At 39.3% G+C, this 24,918-nt stretch overlaps 1 protein-coding gene across 3 annotated transcripts in view; it reads left to right on the plus strand.

The window, feature by feature from the left end:
* The window catches only part of LOC133985448 (zinc finger protein 609-like), a 73,835-nt gene that overhangs the window by 28,134 nt on the left and 20,783 nt on the right, over nucleotides 1-24,918 (plus strand). The window lies entirely within an intron of this gene.

The following is a 24,918-nucleotide window of genomic DNA, read 5'->3' on the forward strand; positions in this document are numbered from 1 at the left end:
CGTTGATGTTAATTATACAAACTCATACATATTTGACTGACCTCAGCCTTATAATTTTGAGCCTGATAATTGTCCAAAAAAAACGTGTAAAGGCAAGGTTGAGACAGGTAAGAAACTGAGTTGAGATGAAAGGACAACCTAAATTAAGAAAACTAGATATATTCAAAGATGAAGGCCATTAATTCCAATGAAAATCACTCACCAAAACTGCTCTTCGGGCTTTCTCTTCATTTTTTGAGCCCATGGAGCATGTGCAGTATAGTCCTTGTCTGGCCGAGCCATCTGACTGTTAAAGAATAGGGCTTTTCATTGCAAAAAATGTAAATGGTTCCATTGTTTCAAATTGTGATAAAACAAAGTGTCATTTTAGATATTGCGCGTTGAATTGCAGGTCACATGATGTACAGTTCCACACAAAAGCTAGGTTTTGTTCTTGAGAGCATAAAACCTAATTTACTTTGTGTAACAACCATTGGCTAACACTATCTACCTCTTTAAATGTACTTACATACTGTTTTTACATGCCCTGTGTTCACTACAGCTACTCACTCTATGACAGATATTCCCACTGGCACCAAAAAATAAGGTTTTAAACCTTGTGAATTGACAAAAATGTACTGTATCAGTCTTATACAGTCCTGTCTGCGGCATCTCCTCCTGAGCCAGTCAAAAAACATCATCCTCCTGCCAAGAATGATAATGTTTTCTGACATAGATTTAGCAGTAAACTCCTGTCTGCTCAGCAAACAAAAACACACTTACAGTAGCTAGCACTTATTGTCCACAGGCTAGATTTACTGCAGCCTGGACAAACTGTGAAATTGATACTGAATCGAATGAGAAAAGACTTGTGAAAAATGACTACTGTCCTAACTTACTCCTTTTTTTTTTTCACTGTACAATGCGCTGTGGCAGGATGAGGAAATCTCAGTCTCAGCTTGCGGTTCTCTGTAAACACCCTTAGTCCTTGTGCTTTGGAAAATATATATACTTATTTTCTTTTAAATTCTAGTAAAACCCCAAACCTAGAAGGGTGAATTCAGTAAATAATTTCTTTTGTCCAAGTATAAGACGAACAATAATGATGTCAGGTAGTATAGATCTTGTTTACAGCTATCCTATATCAGTTCTTAGTTTTTGATTAGAAGAGATTGTTTTCATGTGATTAATAAGTTCAGGAAAACAATTACTGTTGGAAAGTGCATTTGGAAATCTGTCAGTCTCATTACAACATGACTGTTAATTTAAGAATATCTAGCTGTCCTGAGTCCAGCGTAATCCTGACATTAATCAGTATGTGTCTCACTTGCAATCTTGTTCTCCATGGTCGAGGTGTAATAGCATGGCTACATTGTCTGTGTCCTAAGTTAAAGCTCCCCAAAGAATTGGCTCTCAGATGCTGAATAAATCATCTCTACTTCCTTCGTACAAGTGCTAACCACCTCTGAGTGTGTCTCATTCTCCCACCTCTCATTATACAAATCTAGAGGAGTAAGGCATTCATCAGCTGCCTCGATGTGGCACTGGCCTTGATAAATGGAGCGGCTCTCATGGAAAATTACATTGGCAATGTTACTTTGAACAGAGGAGAGAAAGGAAAGGCTGCACTTTAATGAAAGAGCACAGCAGCCGCTCTGCATTGCTGCTGATGTCCGGCTCGGGGAGTGGAGGGATCTCTAGCTTGACTTGTTTCTCTTTGCCTGTGCCCAACTGACTGTTATTGTGTTACAGCAAGTTCCTTTTAAGTAGTGCCAGGGCTTTTAAAGGCTCGGGAATAGAAAAGAGGCTGACTTAATTTTAAGAAGGGGAGAAAATCACATCAAGAAGCTCACTACAAAGTGAGTTTTTTAGCTTACCTGTCCATCTTCTAATAAAGCTAATTTAGTAGTAATGGACAGAGTTGTTGTTGTATTAACAAAACAATTAAACACAGCAGGACTGAAAATACTCCCACTTACTAAAAGTGTAATGAAGTGCTTGTGTAGATATTCCAAATATGCAAAGCCCCTTAACATCGAACACATCTGTATCTTTATCATTTAGATCTTTACCTACATTTTAGCTGGTGTTGTATGTTGGATTTTTCGTTATGCAGTATATCAATAGAATAATCAAATTCCAATTAAATACAATGGACTCAGTTTGATAGTTTATAATTACAGCCTGCTTTGAATAATTAATTTGGACCGCAGAATTTGGTCAAACGATACCACAATCAAATCATCCCAGTGTGATTCTGCAGAAAGTTGATAAATTAAAATATTGACTTATCTTCCATTCTGACTTTATTCATAGCTGTTGTGATTCTGGTGTGTTGTTGCCTCTGCCTGTTTGAAGCATTCACCCTCAGGGAGTCCCTCACTACTACAGGAAGAAAACATTTGACACTAATTGTTTTCCACATCTGCCATTAGCCTCTGTCTTCACAATAATGTGAAATGCTTTGAGCTTGTAGGCAAAACAAAAACACCCAACTAGAAAAAGTGGGGAAAAAAGACATGTTGACTATTTATTGCTTTTTAATGAGTGAGCAGCTGTTAGTGGATATAAAATGTGATTATAGTAAGGGTGTTTTCACACCTTTTTAGTCTGATTAAATCAAAGTTCATTTTGCTCCTTGGTGCAATTCATTTGGGGTGGTGTGAACATAGCAACTGCACTCGGGTGCAGACCAAAACAACTTCACTAAGACCTTTTTATAGGAGGTGGTCTTGTTCCAGTCTCAAACAAACTCTGGAGCAGTTTGTTTGTAGTTGGAAAGTGATCTGACCTATTAGGTGTACTCTGCAAGTTTAAGTGAAATGGCTCCCGTAGCTAGCTGTGCTTTGTGTAGTGAGATGAGTGAATTTAACAGTTTCTAGAAACTAGCCAGAGAAAGAATTGAGGTCAGACCTGGACTAGTGCAATGTAGTATGTTATATTTGGTTAGTGGACCTCCTTCAGGACCTTCTTCCTGTGTTTACATTCTTGCTCCTGCCACAGACACATCTGACCAATGAGTAAAGTGAACTTTCTCAACTGGCCTGTAACACTGCATTTTGGCTTGCTTAGATTTTTTTTCTGCATAAATATATACCAAGAAAACATTCACCAACTCATCAACTGAGTCAGACCAGAGCAAATGAAGCGTAGGTTTGGAAACGCCCTAATATCAACATGGGTTGGGCCAGATATATTTATTACATTACATGTTAACATGTTAACATCCATGTCCTGCGTTTTTTTTCAGATGCATACCAGGCATACCACACATTTTCAAGGTTTATAGCATCCTATCCCTCATTGACATGCCGGTGCAAATCTAAACAGCTTGTAGAATCAGTGTTAATCACAATAGCTTATGTACTCAACTACAGCTAAACACTGAGACCTTCAATTGCCACTTTTATTAGCAATTATGCAATAATCAAATGATTGCAAATAGCAGAGGGAAAAAAAACATTTGTTGTAGGGTTGTTTGTTCTACAATATTTTAACCCTCAAACCATTTATAACTATAACTTTTATATGTTACAGTTTTCCAAAATATGCTAGTTGATAATTATTTAGCTGTGTAGGAGGGTTGACCCTGAAATGTGAACACATTTTTAAATATTTCCATCCTTACTTAGACACAGCTTCCAAGATTTGCTCTTGGTACATACCCAAAATGTTGGCAGATTTAAAGAGTTTCAGTGTTTTTAGTGTCCAACTTGTTTGCTTTTCTTCCCTTTTTAATCTGAGGCGCAGTTAATGAAAGGAAAATGCCACAGTTGTTGTTAGCCTGCAGCCTTTTTACACAGTATTAGGATCAGGTCACAATATATTTATTTTTTATTAACCTGTACATACAGTAGGTGATGATTACATTGCACTTAGTCCACCATTTGTGCACTAAAACTTTACAAAATTGAAGTTGAAAAAATGCACATAATGAATTTTTCAGCATCCTTATCGCATAGACAGCCCTTACACCAGCTTCCTCAGCCTCATTGCAGATCAGAGACTCAGATATCAAATCAAAAGGAAAATGTTGCGACCTGCAAAGTTTATGGTCTTGTTGGACAGGAAATCCTTGTTGAGAGTCACCACAGGCTTTTGTGTGGAATTATTTAATAGTGGAAGCAGGTCTTTCCAGTCATAAACACTGCCTGTAGTCACCTTGAACTTACTAAATGTTTAGCTTGATTTGTGTCCTCGCTCCACTTCCTGAAGGCTTTTGGGATTTATTATCACTTTTGATATTGAGTATAAGCGTGCTTTTACCACCAATGCAATCTGGAATAATGAGAGCTGTGGTTGGTGTAATGAAAGGGTCGAATTCCTCAATGAGAGCTTTATTGGCAATTTTTCATCAAATCTTTTGATGTGTTTCAGTTTATCACCCCTAAAGACTCACTAACAGGCAGTTTCTATTTTTGTTTCCAAGTTTCCAACACTAATATTGTGTTGTAATATTGACCTTTGAACATGTTTTAGTTCCCTATCGTATCATCTTTGTATTTTCTAAAGAAATGTTCATGTCAAACTTACAACAAATATTTCCATAACAGGATGCTGTTTTTAACATTTTCACACCTGACAATTTTCCCAAAGCTAATCACGGTGCCTTTAATGCCCGGGACTCCACGCTGGGAGTGTGAATGCCATATTGTTGCTGCTTTATCACAATAGTTTGATTATTCAGAGAGTAATAGCAGTCTGTGGCTCCAGCTTTCAAGGGCTTTCATTAGGTTTTCATAATAATACGTGAAAGCTAACAGCTTTTTGTTTTTTCCAACAGAAAATGTTGGATCAGTTCTCATCATTGTTATTTTGTCAGTGTGTGTTGTTTTCTTATAGATTTTGATCTCTTAAAACGTCATTTTTTGATGGTTCTGTTTGCAGTTTAGCTTGTGAAGTTGAGAGATTGGAGGCCTTTGTTTTATAATATAATGTAATTATTTGTTACACAAATAGAGATTTAAGAGCTTGTTTCTTTTCAGTTATAAAAGAATATGAGATCTTTAGAATAATATAAGGGGTCACATCCGCAGTCTGTGAAAACATGTGGTGTTCAACCCATTTGACTCTGTTGGAAATCGTTTATTTTAACATCAGGATCATTTTATAAACTTCCAATTGCACCTTCTGTTTTAAACGAAACCGACGTAACACAACACTGTGAGTGAAACACAAGCTTAAAAACTTCATTAAGAATTGATGTGAAGGTTTTCTTCAGGGACACAAAACATGTTGGGCCACTTTTGCAAAAAGCAATCAGAGATCTGTCAAACAAAGCCCCTGTCATGCTTTGTCTTTGCCTCCCTATCTTTTCTCTCCTAAGCTTTCCACGAGGTGTGTTGCTGTGTCTGGATCAGCTTGCTATGGTGGGGGGAAGGGAGCAAAGGCTTGTACAACTAATTCAGCTCATGAAAGACTTATGCAGCAAGAGCAGCTGTCTTCCATTGTCAGCCTGCAGATTTCCAGCGTGCCTCATTTCGCCTCTCAATGCGTGAGTAGCAAGAAAGCCGGGGAGGGGAGAACAGAGAGGAAACAAACCAAAATAAGATGAAAAGAATAAAAGCGGGAAAAGAGAGAGCGAGAAAGCAAATATCAACACTTTCATTGCACTAACTCTGTGTAGGCCTACTTCTTCTATTTAAAACCGTGGTGGGTGTACGGTCGGACCGTGGTCTAATAATAAACCATGAGTCTATTCAGACCCAGAGTGCAGTATGCAGACAGATAAAAAAGGGCTCTGCTGTGGTGAGAGGGCATATGAGGGGTAAGAGGAGGAGGTGGTGGAGTGGGAGGAAGAGGGGAGGAGGGTGGCGGCTAAAGAACTGCCTGAGATTAGCAGAGGAGGGAGGGAGGGTTGAACAGTGTTATGAATGGATAGAGTCTTTAACCCCCCAACACACTGAATAGTTTGTCACAGGCTGCTGCGGCTGTATGTGGAATGAGAGGAGCTGGCTGAGAGCTCTTGGATTCCTGAATCCTTGAGGCATGTGGTCTGATTAGCAGAACAAAACCCACACAGTGGGGAGGAGCAGACGTGGCTTTCCCCCGCACCCCCCTTCAACTGGAATTTTCTACCAGTCAGGGAAGAGGTGGCTCGAAGTTTGTACTGACTTGCTACGGTTATAAAAGAGTTTGCAGGCTATGTTTGGGGAGTTCTCTCTCTTGTTTCTCCAGGCTTTGTTGCTACACCGTCTCCATTGTTTTGGCCATGTGAAAAGATTTTTCCTCCCACGTTTTTCTTTTTTTTTCACTCACACTAAGCCAATCATTTTTAAAATTGTTGGTGCACATGTTAAAATAATATCAAAATAGTTTTAACCATCAAACACTTAACAAGAGCTTAACTGCTTATGAGAGGTTTTTTTTTTTAGTCTAACAAAGAGGAAGTTAACAGCAAGGCAGTGTTTGAGCAAGCGTGATTATAGAGAGGATTACGTTTCTTGCCCTCCCCCCTAATACGTTTCTAAGGGGATTGTTTGCAGCCAGTTTGTTGTTAGATGGAACAGGTTTAGTAAATCACTAATGTTTCTGCTGTTTCTGAAATTCCACCTCATTGCACTATCGCTTGTTTTGAGTTCAATGCTACACATTTTTTGTGTTTTCATACAGAACTTGATGACATTTAAGGTTTCAGACAAGTTACTGAAGAATTTTCTGAATACATGTTTGTATTCTTACTAATACCTTGTGCAACTTTGAGCTTTTGTGCTTGATGTTTGAGTTGCAGCATCTAGCCACTTGTATCTCTCCGGCCAGTGAATTTTTAAAAGTGTATTGGCACCAGTACATCCCCCTCTATCAAGCTATTTGTTCAGTTTTATCTGTTTCAAATTTAGAAATAATGGTAAAAATAAAGGTATGTTTTGGATATTTTTGCTTACTTGTTCGCCCACACTCATTTTGTATTATAGTCTTTCACGCTATTTTTTAGGATTAGCTTTAAATAAAATAACCATCTGTGTTGGAGTGTGAATGAGGTAGCAAATCGACAAATACTTTAGTTTTGTTTTTAGAAGTTAATAATGAGAGGACATCTGATATTCAACAAAGGACATCTTGTAAAATGATACTGTATGAAATGTTCTTTCTACACACACAGATGTCCAGAAACAGTTCGATTAGGAAATGTAGTTTTTTTCCCCCCGCTGGGCCACTGGTTTAAGCTAAAAGTCTGCTTCTGCAGTCGTCCAGACGGATCATTATACTCAGTCCAAGTAATTTTTGTTTTTTTACTGACCAAAAGACACACTGCAAACAGCAAACAAGTCAGACGCTTGACTTGATGCTGTGAACCAGCTCCTACCGTGTGATTATCTGTAATTGGCCTAAAAATACCACTTGACTGGTTGTGTAGCCTTCAGGGAAAACAAGTATACACATCTGTGTGTGTGGTATGTTTGACTGTTGCAGTTTTAAGTGCTTGTGATGCAATTTCGCTGAAGTGTCTCTTTTTAGATACTGGACATGACAGACTGAAGTGAAGTAAAGAGCCCCCAGTGTATTCTGAATAAAGAAGAGGATGATCATTTCTTTCTTTTGTTTTCTATGAAACCTGAAAAATCTCGACTGGATATCCATTTAATTAAAGAACGTGACATCCTGCGCTGATAATGTTTCCTCACTTTGAATCTATCCTACACCCTGAAGTCCACTGAGATTTCTTTGAGATGAGTTATCATCTTTTTATTGCTAAGCAAGCAATATTTTATCACAGAAACAATAATGCATTGTTGACACAAGGCTTTTACTATCTTTAACTTTTTTAGGTATCAACTTAATTGAAAAAGAGCTTTAATGTAATATAAAACACGTGCTATAAAAATGAGCGTCCTCTGCGTGTATAAGATGTGTCATTGCAGTCAGTTCTAGTGTCTCCTCCTGTAGCACACAACTGGGCTTCTTGTCATTTTACACCCAGTTAAACCCTCACAGAAGTAGAAAACTGAACAAACAGACATAATGGCTAATCCATTTTCTTATCTGTCAGATGGTGTTGTTTGAAAGGGGGGGGGGGGGGGGGGGTGTTAGTTCTGCTGTTTTATGGTTGAGGAGGTTTTCAGGGCTTATCCCTCTTGTTACATTTTGCTGGATGTCAAAAGACTGTCTGCCAAAAATAGAGCATCAGTCCACATTTCAGCATGAGAAATTGGAGAAGCGAGTTAGATTATGTGCATGCCCCGCACTGCGCTCCGTCTTGCCCAAGAGCCAAATTTGAGGTCAGCCTCGAGAGCAAAGCTTTTATACGAGCTTTCCTCTAATCCAGCGACTATCGTGCCCATTTGAGACATAATTGAATATCAGTTTAAGCACAAATAACCGCCTTTGGTATATTAAAAAGAAATTTAACAACATAGAGGTCTTTGGGTGTCTTTTTTGTGAGAAGTATGCATTTGAGGTTTGGTGCGTTGTGTCTGTGCATGCAAGTGTGCATGCATGCTTCCAAGCTTGGAAGTACAGATCTGAGATGAAAGGATTTTCTTTCCCATTCTAATCCACACAGACAGCTAGGCCCTTGTGATTATTCCCGCCCCTTCTCTCCACTCATCTCTTTGAATGCAGGGCCTTTCTAATTCACCCTAAAAGGGGTTTCAAAAGGGGATTATACCACTGATAGAAATTAAAGGGAGAACACGTCTGTCCTTTGGGACCAATGTCAAACATTCATGAGACGATGGATATTTGCACAATATATAGGCTTTCATTCGGAACAGGTTTGCATATAGCAGTACTGTTGTGCTGTAAAAACACATGATGGTTAGTTTGTGTAAAAAAAGATTATGAATATATAGAGTTTGTTGATCCATGACATACAGACACATTGATGAAAAAGTGTCCTCTATAATAGTTTTTTCTTAATTACTAGATGTTCTTTTATTCAAGTTAGGAAAATTGTATTTTTTAAACATTGTTACAATTCAGAAACTGACTTTTAATCGACTTGCTTTAAGAATATTATTACAGTTGACAATTATGAAGAGAAACTACGTTGTAGTCAATTTGAAAATAATTTGAAATGACCATAAATTAGGATATCATTAGGGTATAAAAGCAAGACATTACCATTATTTCATTTAAATTGGGGGGGGATGTAGGCAGAGTGCTTTTATACAAGGCTTATTCCCTTTGTTCAGCTATATTTGCCTTAGATTGACTTATTCAGCAAAGCATGAGTCTCATGAGAGTATTACACTGAAGGTCTTCATGTTGAGCATGTTGGGGGGAGGCTAGTGTTTTAAGAATGAGGTGAAACATCTTGTGGCTCACTGACCTGGGCCTCGGTCCAACGACTTAATGCCCCATCACCACCGAATCCCTTAAAATCCTCACTCCAATTTAATGCATTTTAAAACGAAATAAATAGATAAGTTATATATGCATTAAGGGCACAAACACTGTTCGATTGTTCGATTTACCCTTCCCTTAACTGAAGCTCGGCTGTGCTGCCAACTCCTTTCAAACTCGATGACATGGAAGTGTTTGACTTTGGCATCAAGGAGTCTGTCACTGTTTACATAACGTTTTAAACTATGCCGCTGGCAGAGGCTCTTTGACCAAGGCCAGACTTGGCCCACGATGGGGCGAAAGCATTACAATAACAATATAGAGTTATGATGAAGTTATTGTCAGCAGAACGACCATATAAAGCAGCAGCAGACTGCAGATGAGTCAGCCGAACATTAACATTAACTCTGGGAAATATTTAATGCCAAAAAAGAATCATAATAGACACAACTTAGCTGACTATAGTCTGTATGAAATTTTCTAAGCTCTTAATGGACTAAAGGTTCATAAATATCAGAATTGACACCTTGTACCTGATTCATTTTCTGCAATTCTACCCTTTTATTCCTCGTCTTTGTGCAGCAAATCAAGTCTTCTTAATATTGCAGACTTTCAATCCAGGCATTTGATCTTTGTGTCCCATAAATTGCTTACATTTGCATGATTTACTGCTTTAAAAGCCTTAAATGCCATAACGCCATAAGTGATAAATGTAGGTTGTTCTCCACTTACACCTCTCCTCAAAAATTGGTTGTGTGCCAACGGTTTTTATAGTCTCCTGTGTATGAAGGTTTGATTTTCTCATGCTGTTTCTTTTCCTTAAACAAGAGTACCACATGCATCAAAGTCACCTCTGCCACGGCAGCGTCCTCCTCTGAATGCTGATGCTCAACGGAGACTGCATCAGTGTCCTTGAATACAGAAGCATTGCATTATCTGTTGTAAGCAGAGAAAGAGTCACCTGTCAAAACAGTGTTCATCCTATCCCGCTGTGTTTTTTTCTCCCATCCCTGTTCCAGACCCATTTGGTCAGCACTCCTGTCAGTCGGTTGTTATTTATGTCAGTTCCCGGTGAGGCTATGATGTTGGGTAAAAGTGCGTAGTAGCGCTGGAAATAATTAAGTTAACATAATCAGGCAAAGAAAAACATTTAAGAATCCAGGTGGATGTTATTTGTCAGAATCCCCATTGGCCGATACTTTAGCAACTATTATTATTCCCTGGTTAACGCTCACATTCATACCGACAGGCGTTTTATTTTCCCCAATCCACCCAAAATTAATGTCTTTGGACTGGGAGGAAACCAGAAACACATGCAAACACAGAGGAAACATGCAAACTCCACACTGAAAACGTTGGTATTTGACTATGTGAAGACTGAAAACACTGCCTTCTCACTCGTTTCAATGGGACCAGTGTGTTGTTGCAGTGGGATGTCCATGTAGACGAAAACATTCAGGATTCTTTGGCAAAAGCAGTTGAACCTAGCTCAACTTTTGCCCGAACACAATACAACATGATTCAGCCATTAAATATGTACATGTGCACATTCCTACTTTGTGAGCAGCTTAATCCTGCTGTTTACCTCGCAGTCGTTGCAATGGAGGATGAAAGTAAAATTCAGCTTCCTGTAATTATTGTTATCAATCTTCAAAACATCTGCATGTATCAATCAAACTGGCCTTCCAGATGGCATTACACCCACTTAACCAATGAGCTACTGCAACACCCTGTTGGTGTTTCCAAAGTGATCAGTCTGCATCTAACGTTTTTACAGTGTTCAATACAAACCGGACAAGAGTCATTTTTCTGAAACCTGCATTAAGTGATTTTTTTGGCCACTTGGGCACAGCAGAAGCAAATTGCAAACACAACACTGTCGTATAATCGCTTGTTTGATAAAGGGAATTTGTCAGCAAATAGCTTATTTACGGAGCAACATTATTGTTAATTTGGAGTCATGTTTCTGTCCACCTGGTGAACGTAAGTCCAATATTCACTCTCCTTTAGCTGGTTTTGAACCTCTATTAATTAATTCCTTGAGGTATATATCTGACTCTTTAGCTGATAAATGCTCCTCTATTTTTACTAGTCGCTAACTATGTCCATTTGTTCTTTGGTGCTGAGCAGGTCATATATGGTCGGTTTTAAAGTTTTTCTCTGAAAACAGCCTCCTGCTGCGTCCGAAAATGTTTCTGTGAGTGCACTGAGAAGCGGAGGGAAGCTGCAGAGTTGCTGATAATTCTTTGTAGGTTCATCGCTACGAATGAAGCCTCTGACTTAGCACATTATCATTTGATACATTATTATAAGAACCAATTGTAGTTGCTTTATATGGCTACTGGTTGTATTTTGCAAATTACATACTTTGACTATTATCTAGAAACATTGTACGCTTCTCCCTCTTATTCTACTTATTATTATTATTAGCTAGACAGGGTCTGTAGCAGAACTGCACGTGTGGATGCAGGCCATCTTTGGATTATATCTGCGCCTTTAGATCTCCTTGTTGTAGCAGTGAAATCATTGTGGAATGTAAATAAATCAAGTAGACAGGCCTGCGTTCTGCCGGGTTACTGTTTTTGTCTCCAAGTACTTCACTGGTGCACAGATGGGCTGCAGGGTGGATGACCTGGCATGTTAAGAATGGATATTATTCCCCTCTAACTTGATATGCAGGGCAAGCCTCCTGACTTAGTGGCGCATGTAGTTGTTGTTGTGCTGAGTTGACTTTCCACCTTCCACCCGGAGAATGAACAATTACTTTAGTACACACTGTTGTTTTCTCTGATAGTTAAATAGTCCTGAGTGCAGTCCCGAGTCCTTGGCTCCACCAAACCGTTTCCAAATATCCCACAAGGACTGTAGGGTGTTGGTGTGTAGCAGCGAGAGGGGAGAGGATGTGTGAGTGGATCAATAAAGGTGAAGTTAATATGGAAATGAGCTCCTCTTTGTAGTGGAGGCTGGGGAGTTGTTTAGTCCTTGGCGATGAGCTGAGCTTGCACATTAAATTATGTTTCGTAAGTGCGGGCCTCTCTGTCCATCTGGAAAACTAAATTATATTTAATCATATCCATTAGGTTTATGTATCCCTTGAAGAGAGACATTTTGCTGTTAAATTCATTCACTCAAGGCATATGTCACAATTATTACAGTATTTTCTTATTGTTGATATTATAGCCGAATACATTACTGTTATATTAGTCTACAGGTCCAAGCAATTTGGTTATTGCTTGAAAATGGGACATTTAATACACCTAAAAAGTGTATTTTGAATGGTATGAATCCACAGACTACATGACCTTCAGTCAAACCACAATTCCTTTTCATCATGATGTGGATGTTTTTCCTGATGTAGTCAAGGTGAATGTCAGATGTGTAATCTCTCTGTATTTATTGGATTCTAGTTGACCATATTCATACACGCATTGTAGATAGATGTGCTGTTGTTAGCTGCGGGGCTTGATTGTTCCCTGCAAAGATCAAGAGTGGGAACAACCATAAGTGATGTGTCAGCTCTGGGTTTTGAAGAATTTCTAATGTATACTGTAAGATTATTTATTCCGATCTCATCCCAACTCAAGTGCTTGGTATGAATTATTAAGCTCCTAAGAGGCTAAGTGTTGGGAATAAAAATCCTTAGAATAAAAGGTAAAAACAAAGCTCTGTTGTATTCAAGTCATTATAAAAATGTGATTTCTTTATCACATTTCCTTTTTTTCAACTAATTACATCACCAAAAATAATTATTAAATATGTAGATATTTGAAAGGTGATCAGACACATAATCAAGGGAAGACATTTATCCTTAACTAACAGTAACAGGAAGTTGACCCCCGCCCCTCCTCCTTCCATGCTTAAGACTGTCAGTTTGACAGTAAGTCCCCAGGATAAATAAACATGGAGGTATCATCTGTGTTTATGGATAGCAGCTGCTGACGGGGAGGGAGGGAGAGAGGGAGGAGGAGGAGAGGAGGAGGAGAGATGGGGGGGGGAATACAATGACTGCACTGACTGTTTATTTTTATCAGGGCATTAGCAGATTAGGCACTCAAACTAACAAGGTCATCAAACTCTGATGGCTGAGAGCAGCAGACCTCTGCTAAGCGGCTGGCAGAGCGACGGGGAGATTTGGTGTGTTACAGTGGGTTTCACTTTACTCGCGCTCCCCCGACATCACCGCAGTCTGACTTATTAGTGCTTTCAATGATGTGAAGGGCACAGAGATATAATTTGTTTAGAGATTCACCACCAGCGGCTGCAGTGGGATGGCTCTCTGTATTGTGCTGACACGTCGCCACATGTCCTTTGATTAAGCAAGTGTCTTAGGGACATTTGAGGGCTCAATCTGCTTTTGTTGTTATGCCAAAGTGCATCCACTGAGTAGTTTGAAACCGTTTCCAGCAGCTCTTACATTGATTTGATACCTGCTAAAGTAGATTTATTCCCAGGTCAGCCTGTCGTGGCATGCTTTTCACTCCTTCTCACATAACTCCCTGGATTATACTCAAGTCAGTTCAAGTCTATAATTATCAAAACAAGTCATAGAATCGCTGTGTGAATCTGAAAATAAACAGTGGTGTAACTTACCGCACCGCGCTCTTCCTGTGACCTGCCATTTCAGCTATTTCTCCCTCACCAATATGGGTGTTGAAATGTCATGTGACGCTAGCAACAGCATTCATTGCCCCCAAGGTGTATTAAGGTGTAAAAGTCTTACAGGGCTTTGAGGCTGTAGTCCAGGAACTACTGGCACCCGGTAATAGTGCACATCACCGTCCATTAAGATAGACATGGTTCAATAGGAGCTCTGTGAGACAGCCAGCAGTAGAGGTCAATCAGAGTAGCAAACCCTAGTTAAAGTAGCAGCATGAGGGACAGCATGGTGAGTGCAGCTCAAGCACTATACTATCTGCAGAGGGGAGCACCGCACTCTCCTTCACATATTTCTACTCCCAGTCCAAACCATTATCGTTTGCTTTTCTATCTAAACAGCTCAAACCTCTATATTGCTTTTTTTCCCTCTTAGTTCACAATCACAGAATGGATTTTAGGAGCAAATATCTAAAAGCAAATATTAGCTTTAACAGTATATAGTCCACCATATTGCCAAATTCAAGTTAATATATCATCTTACACTGTTATTTCGATTGTCACACAAGTTCCCTCAGTGTGGCATCTACATTGGAAGTGACAATGCTACCCGTATGTCACACTAAGAAAGATCATCTGTTGTGTTTATGTGTGCTGTGTCAGTGCAAATAACACAAAACAATAGAAAGTAATTTGGTATGACTTTTTTTTTTTTTTAGGATGTAGGATGTTAGGAATGTCTGTCTAATGTTTGGAGAAGGCACCACCCACAGAAGAGCGTCAACTCGAGGGAAACAGAGTAACAGAGAGAACATCTATAAATAGTTTGAGGTTAAGGGCTCTGGGGAAATCTCACAGCCTGAATAATAACTTGTTTTCCCTTGTATAATATGTGGGACTAGTATTATGTCTTTTGTTACTTAGCTGATAAGGTTTCTGGATGGTGTAGGGGGAGCTTTCATTTTTGCTCGACTCAGTACAAGCTGCTTCTTTGTTTTGTTTTTTTGAATGCAAGGAAGGTAGGTATCTGCAACTGGAGTTTTGGTTACAGCTATCAACACGACGGTGGAACGTACATACACTCGGTACACGCCTCAGTGTGCTAGAAATTCCTCTCAGCCTGATCTCACAAGCCCATATTTGGTCGAAGCCTCACACTTTGTACGAAGTCAAAGAGTGAATCATCTGTATTTGGGTGGGAATCTAGGTGGCTGAGCTGTTGATGACAGCCTCTCGGTTTGTTGTCAAGTTTCCCTTTGCTGTGAGATAAGATTTATGACTATGGAGAGGGCTGGCGAGAGAGAAATCCTTGTAGGCTCAGCTTAGCTTATCTGGATTTCTGCTCCCAGTACTGCCTCTCTCCCTGTCGGACGCAAGTGGGTGACCTTGACAAGAATGTGGCTTATTGTTGTAATAGATACTGTTGTTGTCGACTGACCTATGGTCAGAGTAGGAGGATGAGGAATGGGAGAAAGGGAAAAGAGAGAGAATCACCAAGAGGACTCAGTAGAATCAGTATCTAGATGGGATTAAGTTCAAATCTGCTACAGCTGACATATTACATTACATTTACAGTTATAATAGAAAAAATCTTGCTGTTATTCAGTGTTGCACTAGAATACTACTCTATTCGTATTATTGTATGTTACTAAGAAAATCCAGCCGCTAACCACAAATAGTGAAACCGCAGACAATCTTATGAACCAACCATGCAAAGGGAATAGTTTTGTTCCTGCTAACGGAGTGCAGATACAGTGTAAGTGGACAGTTTGCCAAATGGGCGTTCAATGTTTTATCCACAGTAAATATAAAGAGATGTCTGCTTCTCTGTGGACAGCTTTTTAGTCTTCATGATACCTAACAAGCCTTAACCCATTGCACTTCTAACCCAACCCCCCACCCTGTCATTTAATAAACAATACCAGGCGTAGGCTCAAAGCAGCCAGCTGAGTCTGGGAGAGGAAAAGAAAGGAATTAGGTTGACAAGGTCAAACTGAACCAAGACAAGAGAAAAGTGTCCCAAACCACCTGCTTAGTGTTAGCTAGTCCACCAGCCAGGCAGACAGCTTGACTGCCAGATCTATGATGCAGTGAAAATTATGTCAGAAATGTAGGTTATCTTTCCCATTCGCATTTGTTTCAGGAAAAAAAAAGAAAAAAAAGCCATCAAGCGAAAAGATAATTAGAGCTGCAACAATTAGTCAGTCAATTGACAGAGAATTAATCACCAACTATTTTAATAATAGATTAATCGTTTAGAGGGATTTCTTCCCCTTTTTTTGTCCAAATTCACAGATTCTAGCCTCTTAAATGTGAATATTTTTTGTTCATGTAGTTATCTATGACAGTAAACTGGATATCTTTGGGTTGTGGACTGCTGGTGAAGACAAAAGACAACATTTTGAGGCTTTTTGGAAACGGTAAACCAACATTTTAATACATTTTCTGACAGTAAATTGACCAAACGACTAACTGAGATAATGAAAGATATCGTTAGTTACTGCCATGGAGACAAAACTGACTACCAGGGGCAATACTTATTCCCTGTGTCCCTCTCATATGCCTGTTATGTATTTAGAGCTTCACTTGATATTATAATAATGAGCAGAAAAGATTAAGTAAGTTTACACAATACTCAGAGGACACCTTCTTATTTGACATTGTAAGTTGGTTTCATGACCAATAGGTGATCTAAGAGCGTGCTGAATATTGTAGTAACCAAATACAGTTTTTTGAGTCAGTAAATTGAATTTAGAGTCATTAACACTATCAGTTCATTCTCTTACTTCTATAGTGTTTGTTGCTTTTTGGCTTTGAATGCATTTTATAAATATGTGAAGGAGGCATGTTTTATCTAAAATCAGTGCTACAGTGCTTGTTAACACTCAATTAATTGTATTTTTTCTCTCGCTTATTTGAACATTTTAGTCAAGGTTAATTGCTGTGATCTTGGCAAGTATTTGGAGAAGTTGTAAACAAACCCCACGTTTCTTGTATTGGTCAAGTTTTCTTCTGCAGTTTGACAGTAGTGATAATAAAAAAGGATGGAGAAAAAAAACAGTTTTATTTTTCCTCTCTTTCTCTCTCTCTCTCTCTCTCTCTCTCTCTCTCTCTCTCTCTCTCTTTCTTTCTTTCTTTCTCTCTCTCTCTTTCTGTGTGGCTTTGTTTTACTGGGCAAATTAGGCCACTGCTTCACAAGTGAGCAAATTGGTAAGCTCCACTTATCTTGGCTCAGTCCTCTACCCTGCGGTCCCTTGTGCCTTCTGTCTTTTTATATCACTTTTACTTCCCATCATGATGCTGGTAGCTGTAGGAGCTGTCTCTTGACTAATGTATGTTGTCCTTTCATCAGTGAGTGCAGATGTCTCCACAGGTAAAACCTCTCTCATGCTCTCTGAAGAGGTTTCTCTTTGACAAAGCTTTGTGCTTCAGTATAAAAGGGCCTCGGTGCAGCAGCAGCTCTGATTTGCATTGCAATATTACAGATACAGGATGTCAGACTAAAAAGATATTACATTTGATTACTACTGGAATTCATAGCAATTGTGAAAGCATTACTTGGCTTTGTAACAGTTAAGCTGTAATTCACAGCTGCTGCTCAGGGCTGCGAGATGAAAGTTTACTCCTTGCAGCATGTGAAGCTGTTGCATTTGCAGACATTTTTCCACTTAATGTCTCGTCTTTCACTGCTTCATTTCTGAACTGCTGTGTGTGTTGCATCAGCTGTAATGTTAGGTGTCAAAATGTGGGCCTTCTGGCTGAGATAACTGTAATCTGTATGTTTCTGTAGACACTTAGAAATTACATTTTAGGTAAAAGTTGAGTTGTCAGGCTTTAAGGTTCTAACATTATTTAAGCTCCAAGAGTCCGTTATGTGAAAAAGGTGCTATTTATATGTGTGGCAGAGGCCTGTAATGTGAAGGAGTCATATGGCAAACGGCTTCTTTGTCAGACAATAACTGTTTAGAGTGAGATCCTGGCTTATTCATTATGGCTCCAAAGAGATTGCAGGTCACGGGTGACCGCCTTCATCACAGCTTAGTTTCCTTTCTGTACTATTGATTTGTGGTTATGCTTTCCTGAAAACACAATTAGCAGCTAAAACTGAGAAGAGTTGCCTAGAAACTGAGACCCTTTGCCAGCTGGTGGTCTACAATCGATGTCAGGTGTTCCTGTTTGAGTTTTGTCGTTCAGTTTCTGTGATTACTCTCTGAGCTTCAAAGAGAACGTGAAGGAATTAGGACATTGTGCAGTGTTGAAAACAATGGGGTAGGCTTTCACAACTTGAAAGGGAATCCAGTTATTTTATATCTCTTCCGTCCCCCCGGCTGATGCAAACATTTTGGTAATGAAATTAGATGAGGATCATGTATTTGTTTTCAGTTGTGGCTTAATACTAATAACCATGTTACTTTTAATGTCCTCCATAATAGAGCACACTTTTAAGAAGCTTTCCAGCGATGTGATGATATGCTGATAATTAGACTCATTGCATTGCGATTGTGTGGACTAGTTAGAATTTAAAAGCTGCTGTTCTTAAATTCATTATGTGAATTCAACAACGCAGTACACATTACTAGTCTCTGCATTGTTAGTATGACAGACAAATAAAGGCCGTTGGATCCCTTTTTCTTTTTTTATAAACATTTCTTAACTGGGTGTCAGTGGTGCTGAAAGAGGCTCCGAGCAGAGCAAGCAAGAAGTGTAATCTCCAGTGGCCTTCGACCCCAGTAACTCACCAAAGATGTTCACAGGGTTTGCCCCTGGAGTCAAAAAGAATTACATAATTGAAGCAAGAACACTGAACTCGGCCAACTAATTGCACTTTAGCTGAGGCTCCTTTTTTACTTAATAATGGCCCCTTTTTGTCAAGAAGAATTACATTTTCTCTTTTCAAGACAGATGTTTTCTTTCTTTTGATGTTGAAAAATGGTGCTGAACTTCCCGTGCTTTATCTGGACTGGAAAATCTATACTGTTCAATGGTTAAACAATAAACTGGGGCCAATTTAGATCAATTATAGCTCTTTCAGACAAGGGCGGGCAATCTCTAGATATGCCATTTGATTAGATTTTCATTCAGGCTGCAATGATTCAGTTGCTGAACTTTTTCCTTTCTGTTTGATAAGATTCACAATAGCACAGCACTTCATTTCCATTCATGAAAAGTGTCATAAAATATGATGGATTTACTTCCATTATCACTTATTAACACAACAGAGCTGTGCTAACAGGCAGGTTGAGCTAACAACATGCTCCAGTGCACTTGAGGTAGCTTACTTGTGTTAGCTTAATGTTACATATGGCGTGCTTGTTATTGTTGTGCATTATTTACATTCAACAGTCCTGCTGGTTTAATATTTATCAGCCTCTCACTGAATTAATTGACTAACATATTTTTTCTCTTGACATTTAATACTCTACATTTGATACTTAGTATTTGACATTTAACATACTTACTCTTATGTATCATACATGCTGTTCAGAAGGGAAAAAATACTTTCCCACACTATTTCAGAACAAAAACCCAGGATATAAACCTACATTTGCTGATATAATGACCTAGTGTTTATCTGACTTGACTTAAAGATAGTTTCGACTTTAAAACACTCGCTAGCCCAACAACATGCTACAAATGATCCATAATGCAACACTACGCCTAGTAGTTGGTTTAACATCTGTGCTTCATCAATTCAAAAAGAATATAAGACAATCCCACTTTTTCCAGACACATTTCCTAGAAAAAAGAAACCCCATTTTCAGACTATTACAGTAAACTTTTTAAATGCATTGTCCCTCTCGTAGTCAAGTTCTTTATATCTTCTATTATAGTTTAGATGTATATCGGCAGGCACATCGTTCTTTATGTGAAGCCCAAGAGAATAACTTAATGTTCCATCACTCGAGTCGCTCACTCAGTGGTAAAGCGGTGATCACCTTCACTCTGCGGTTGGTGCGATGTGATTTTGTTACTTCGGTAACCGCAGCACATGAACTAGAGCGAATTTTTGATGAAGAGAAACTGCTTATGTTGCTTATTTTATTGCTGGTACCTACAAAAGCAGAAAAAGTAGCGATGGGGTAAAACGCTGTTGGTTTATTTCAGTTCAGTTTTATTGTCATTCATACATGTTAACACCATGAAGGACTGAAATTTGTTACTCAGGTCCAGCAGCCTACTAAATAAATAACATTAAAAATAGACCCTTATATAAATAATTAAATAACCTAAAAACCTATGATAATAAATAGAACACATAGTTGTATGAAACTATTGTTGCAGATGTTATTCTCTGTGACCTGTGACAGTGGCCTTTGTATGAGGGGACAAATCATTACCAGCGTATGCACTCAGTGTCAGACATGAGGTTTGTGGATGAAAGGGATCATAGATTATAGCAGGTCAATAGTAAAAATTGAATGTTAGCTGTCTATGCAGAAGGATTTTAGGATATTAAAATGTTTTTGTTACATGTAGCCTTAAATGTTCAAGTAATCACAGCCTTGAATCAGGTGCATAATATATTTTAATTTGTTTGGGCACCTTTTGAACTGGTTAAACATAACTACTCTAATGGTTTACTCTGAATTTAACACAGTTTTGTGACCTGTAATAACATCAATTAGCCTTACACCCCCCTGAGATTTTCTTTTGTTCATTATTTTTCACTGCTCTGTATTTGTGAGGTGTGATTTGAAAGCTTGTTTTCAGATGTCACAGGAAATAGAGCAAATGAAGTCCCAATCTGTCCCAAATTAAATAGAAAAACACTCAGGGTTCTGTTTGTGACATTAATGATGATTTCTTTATTTATCTCAGTTTAAGCAATTTGAGAAGTAGCTGTTAAAACACTTTAGTGAGTCTATGACACATTGAAGTAAGTCTGGTGTGTAATGAAAGATTTGAAACCTAATTTTGTCAACTGTATTATGGCCCCACGCCGCCCACACCAGTACAGCCAAAACAGGTGTCTCACTATGACACTGCAGTGTAATCCCTTCGTAATCCTCGCCCAAGCTCAGCACTCAGTTTCTTAATCCCAACTCTAATAAACAAGTTAAAGCTGAAGTTAATATGTCCAGTAAAAAGTGCATCTGTCTGCGACAGGCAAGTTATTGTGCGATCACTCGAAATCCAGGCAGAGTTCCCCCTCTGTCAGCACTATGAGGTATGCTCAACACCAGTCCAAGATTCATAGGATTTTTGTGAGTCAGTTGAACAATATTCTTGTCAGTGTGGGTTTCTCAAGGAGCTGCCATGGGGTTTAAGTTAAGAAAAGGTTTGCGTGACATTCAAGCATTGTGGTTTGGAGGGGGAGATTTAAAAATCCGTCTGTAAAGTCTCACATTGAGGGAAAGAAATCATGGAATTTGGCATCGGCTGAGCATTGGGTAGAGCCTTGTGTAATCTGACAAGTTGTGTAGTTGTGGGTTGGTTTTTTGTTTAGTTTTTTGGTCCTGAAAAACCTCGGACAAGACGTCAGGCATTTCACTGTGTGGGTTTACATTCTGCAACCCCACAGTGAAAGTCCTTTTGTTCACTCATCCATTGACAGAAATTGGAAATAGAGCGCCATTGTTCGTGCACATGGTAAACCGGTCCCATTTCCGCCGTGATTCTATTCTAATTATTTTGTACCATTACATAGTGAGTGGTTCTTTGGTTGTGTAGAGGCACTTAGCTTGTTGCTTTTATTTGTGACAATAAAAACTAAATAATTCTCCTGTATTTTTTTTTTTTTAGCTTGCTTGGTAACAGGATTTAAATGGGGGAGGGGGGGGGGGGGGGGGGTGAAGTCAAAGCTCACCCAAGGCAAGGTTATACACAATTTGAGAATGTAAGATAGGACTGTGAAATTCATTAAGATAATTGGATTCATAGAAATGATTAACCTAAATATCCACAAAAAAGCTGAGCTGAGAATCACTAGTATTTAGTGTTTTTAAAAGAAGACTTGGTGACAAATTTGGATGAAAAGGCCACATTTAAAGACTGGATTCCTTGAACTTTTCCTGAATTCATCCTAACATTATTGACCTCTTGTCATTTTAAATTGGGGTTTATAACTCATCTGGTTATTACAAATGCATTTTCTTATGAAAACGACTGTAAATTAGCCCTTGAAATGTGTCTGTGCTACAGTCACTCTCTAACATCAAGTGTGTGTGTGTGTGTGTGTGAGAAAAAGAAAATAATGACTGAATGGAAATAAATTAAAGCTGGCTGTGCAGTGGTTTGTTCGGGGCTTTCCTCAAGCACACGCCTCATGAGTACCCACACAGTGTTCGTCAATGATGTTGTTGTTCATGTTCGGGATTTTGTGGGTGGCCTGAAAAACAAAACCTGAAGGTAGTTGTCGCTAAAATGTTCTCCAGAGTCGACTCTCAACACCATTAATTAATTGATAAATGTCAGCCACTGCCAGCTAGCCAAAAAGAAAGAAGGAAATTGATCATGTCAATCTAATATGAAGCCACTAGTCAACAAAGCAATTTAATCAAGAACAGGAGGCTCTATCCAGGCCATTGTTATGTTCCCTAACCCTGGTAACTAATATACCCAAAAAATGTCAATTCCCAAAATGTCGACACAGTTTGAGGAGTTGAGTCAATTTAGAAGAGGCTCTCCGTGACCCTGTTTGCACCTTTCACCATGTGCTGTCACTCTGAAGGAGGCTTCGTTGCCCAGGAACAGTGTGTGGTGACAGCTCGGGTGATTACCTGTCCTGTCTCATTCACTCAGCCGGCCTGCAGCTTTGGCCACATCATGCATCAGAAACTGACACACAGTGATTAGGATGTCGTTAGGCCTGACTCTCTGTCGCTCTTTGCACACATTAATTTACCATTCCTCTGAGCACCAGCAGAAATTGGCTATACATGCTCATTTCACTAAACCATGAAATATGAAGCCTCTGTGATGACAGGTCTTGAGCTAATATTAAATTTCATCAGGGACTAATGTTTGGTTTTCAAAGCGTTAAGTCATCACGGATTCAGATTTCTCATTCAGTGATTTTCTCTGAAATGGCTCATATACCATAATTCATGGTGGCAATGCTGTCCAGTGATTAGTTTTATAAATCATAATCAATCATGACATTTTTTTTTATTAATCTCAGATAATGTTTGAAAACATACTGTTTATCTTAAGAAAATGATATTCAGAATATGCAATAAAACATTATAAAGTGCATTGTAAATGAAGAGAACACAGAATAAGAAAAGTAATATTTTAAAGTTTAATCTCCCTGGTGAAATTTTAGTTGGTAGGTGAGTATAGCAAACCATTGCAGCACTAAGTATGTGCAGCACATGTAAGACTGGTAAAGTATGACTTTGTCTGGCAAGATTTCCATCATCATGAACCCCTAAAAAGACTGGATGGATGCCTAGAAGGGTGAACAAATAAAAGCAATTGATTGACACAAAAAAGAAAATAAAAAATACATGCTGTCTAAATTTAGCTGTGACAGAACATCTGGTGATCTTTTGCAAGCCAACCAACCCCTCCATCTCCCCTCAATTCATGTCAGCTCAACTGTCTCATATCTAATAAAGAATATTTTAAGAGCCTGCAGCCATGCTCGCAGCTCTGTTTCGAGCTAAATGCTAACACAAGCATGTCAGCACGCTCAATGCTAACATGCAGATGTAATGTTTACCATGTTCACCTTCTTAGTTTAGCATTTTTAGCATGCTAACAATTGCTAATAAGCACTAAACAGGAGGTAGAGCGGTGATGGTGGGAATATCTTTAGTTCTGCAGATATGTGGTCAAAAACAAAGTATTGGCAATATTAAAATTAGGATTCATCATCTGGGAGCCATAAATGTCTGGACTTAGTCAGGATAAGTGAGCATGTTGAACTGCTGGTGGTGCTAGAGGAAAGAGCAAGGGAGCAACAAAGTGACTAGGATTCATCCTTTTGGCACTGCGGAGGTACAACATTTCATGGCAGTCTGTCAAATAGTTGTTGAGATATTTCAGTCTGAACTGCAGTGGTGGACAAACTGACCGACCAACCGACAGGCAGACATCCCTAGCGCTAGACATCTGCAGTGATAAATAGTTTTAGTTCTCCACATCATTCTCAGTTTGGAGCAGTAAGTAGATTAGAACAATTATTTACAGGGTGTACAGCCTTTATAATCCAATGTGTCAATTGTTGTTTCGTCTGAGTTTCTTCTAAGTCTAATTGGATCCAGCATTGGCAGCATATTCCCGAGCTCTGAGTGGTTTATGCCCAATTAATAAATGGTGTGGCGTTGGCTCCAGTGTGGCATTCCTCCTGCAGTTCAGTGCTAATGATTTGGAGCGCTTTAATGTTGACTGCCTTGAATAAAGAGCACTAAGCCTGGTGTCACTGTGGCCCTTAAATCACCATCAGTCTTCCTCTGTCTCTCTCACTCTCTTTTTTCCGCCTACACACTTTTCTACTGCCAGTTCTCTCTTTCTCTCTCACACCTCCCGTCACTTGCTCCCATCGTCTTCCTGCCTTCCTGCCCTTTTCATTTTCGTTTTCCACGCAGGGCCCAGCCGCCTCTTCATCGCTGTCACAGTGTGTCAGAACAGGTGGAATCAATTACTGACCCTCAGCAGCCCCGCTCCCTTACCGCAACTAGCTCTTTTAATTGAGGGAATTAATGAGTGATCAGTCCGTGAGATGATTTGGTGTCACGGATCTCACTGTGTGTGCGAGGGAGGATAGCCGGGGGAGGGATTGTTTGACCAGCCCTGCATAACTAATTCTGTCCTTCCACACTGGCAGTCAAAGCAGTTCACATGTCCCCTCCCTGCCTTCCCCTTCCTGCTAATCACCTCTGAGGGGTTGGAAAAAGAAAAATAGACACAGTAGTACACCGGCATCACCCTTTCACTGATGTAGATTGCCTTTAAGGGCCACGGACATACCACAATGTCTCCCATGCGCTCAGCACTTTTGTTCACTTCCGCTCTGTGTGGCTTATCGTAACATCTGCTCTGTATGTGTTTACACAGTGGTTCTGAAGTGTCTCATGTGTTTCTCTCTCTCTCTCTCTCTCTCTCTCTCTCTCTCTC

Source organism: Scomber scombrus, chromosome 1, assembly GCF_963691925.1.
Source record: "Scomber scombrus chromosome 1, fScoSco1.1, whole genome shotgun sequence".
NCBI classification, from domain to species: Eukaryota; Metazoa; Chordata; class Actinopteri; order Scombriformes; family Scombridae; genus Scomber; species Scomber scombrus.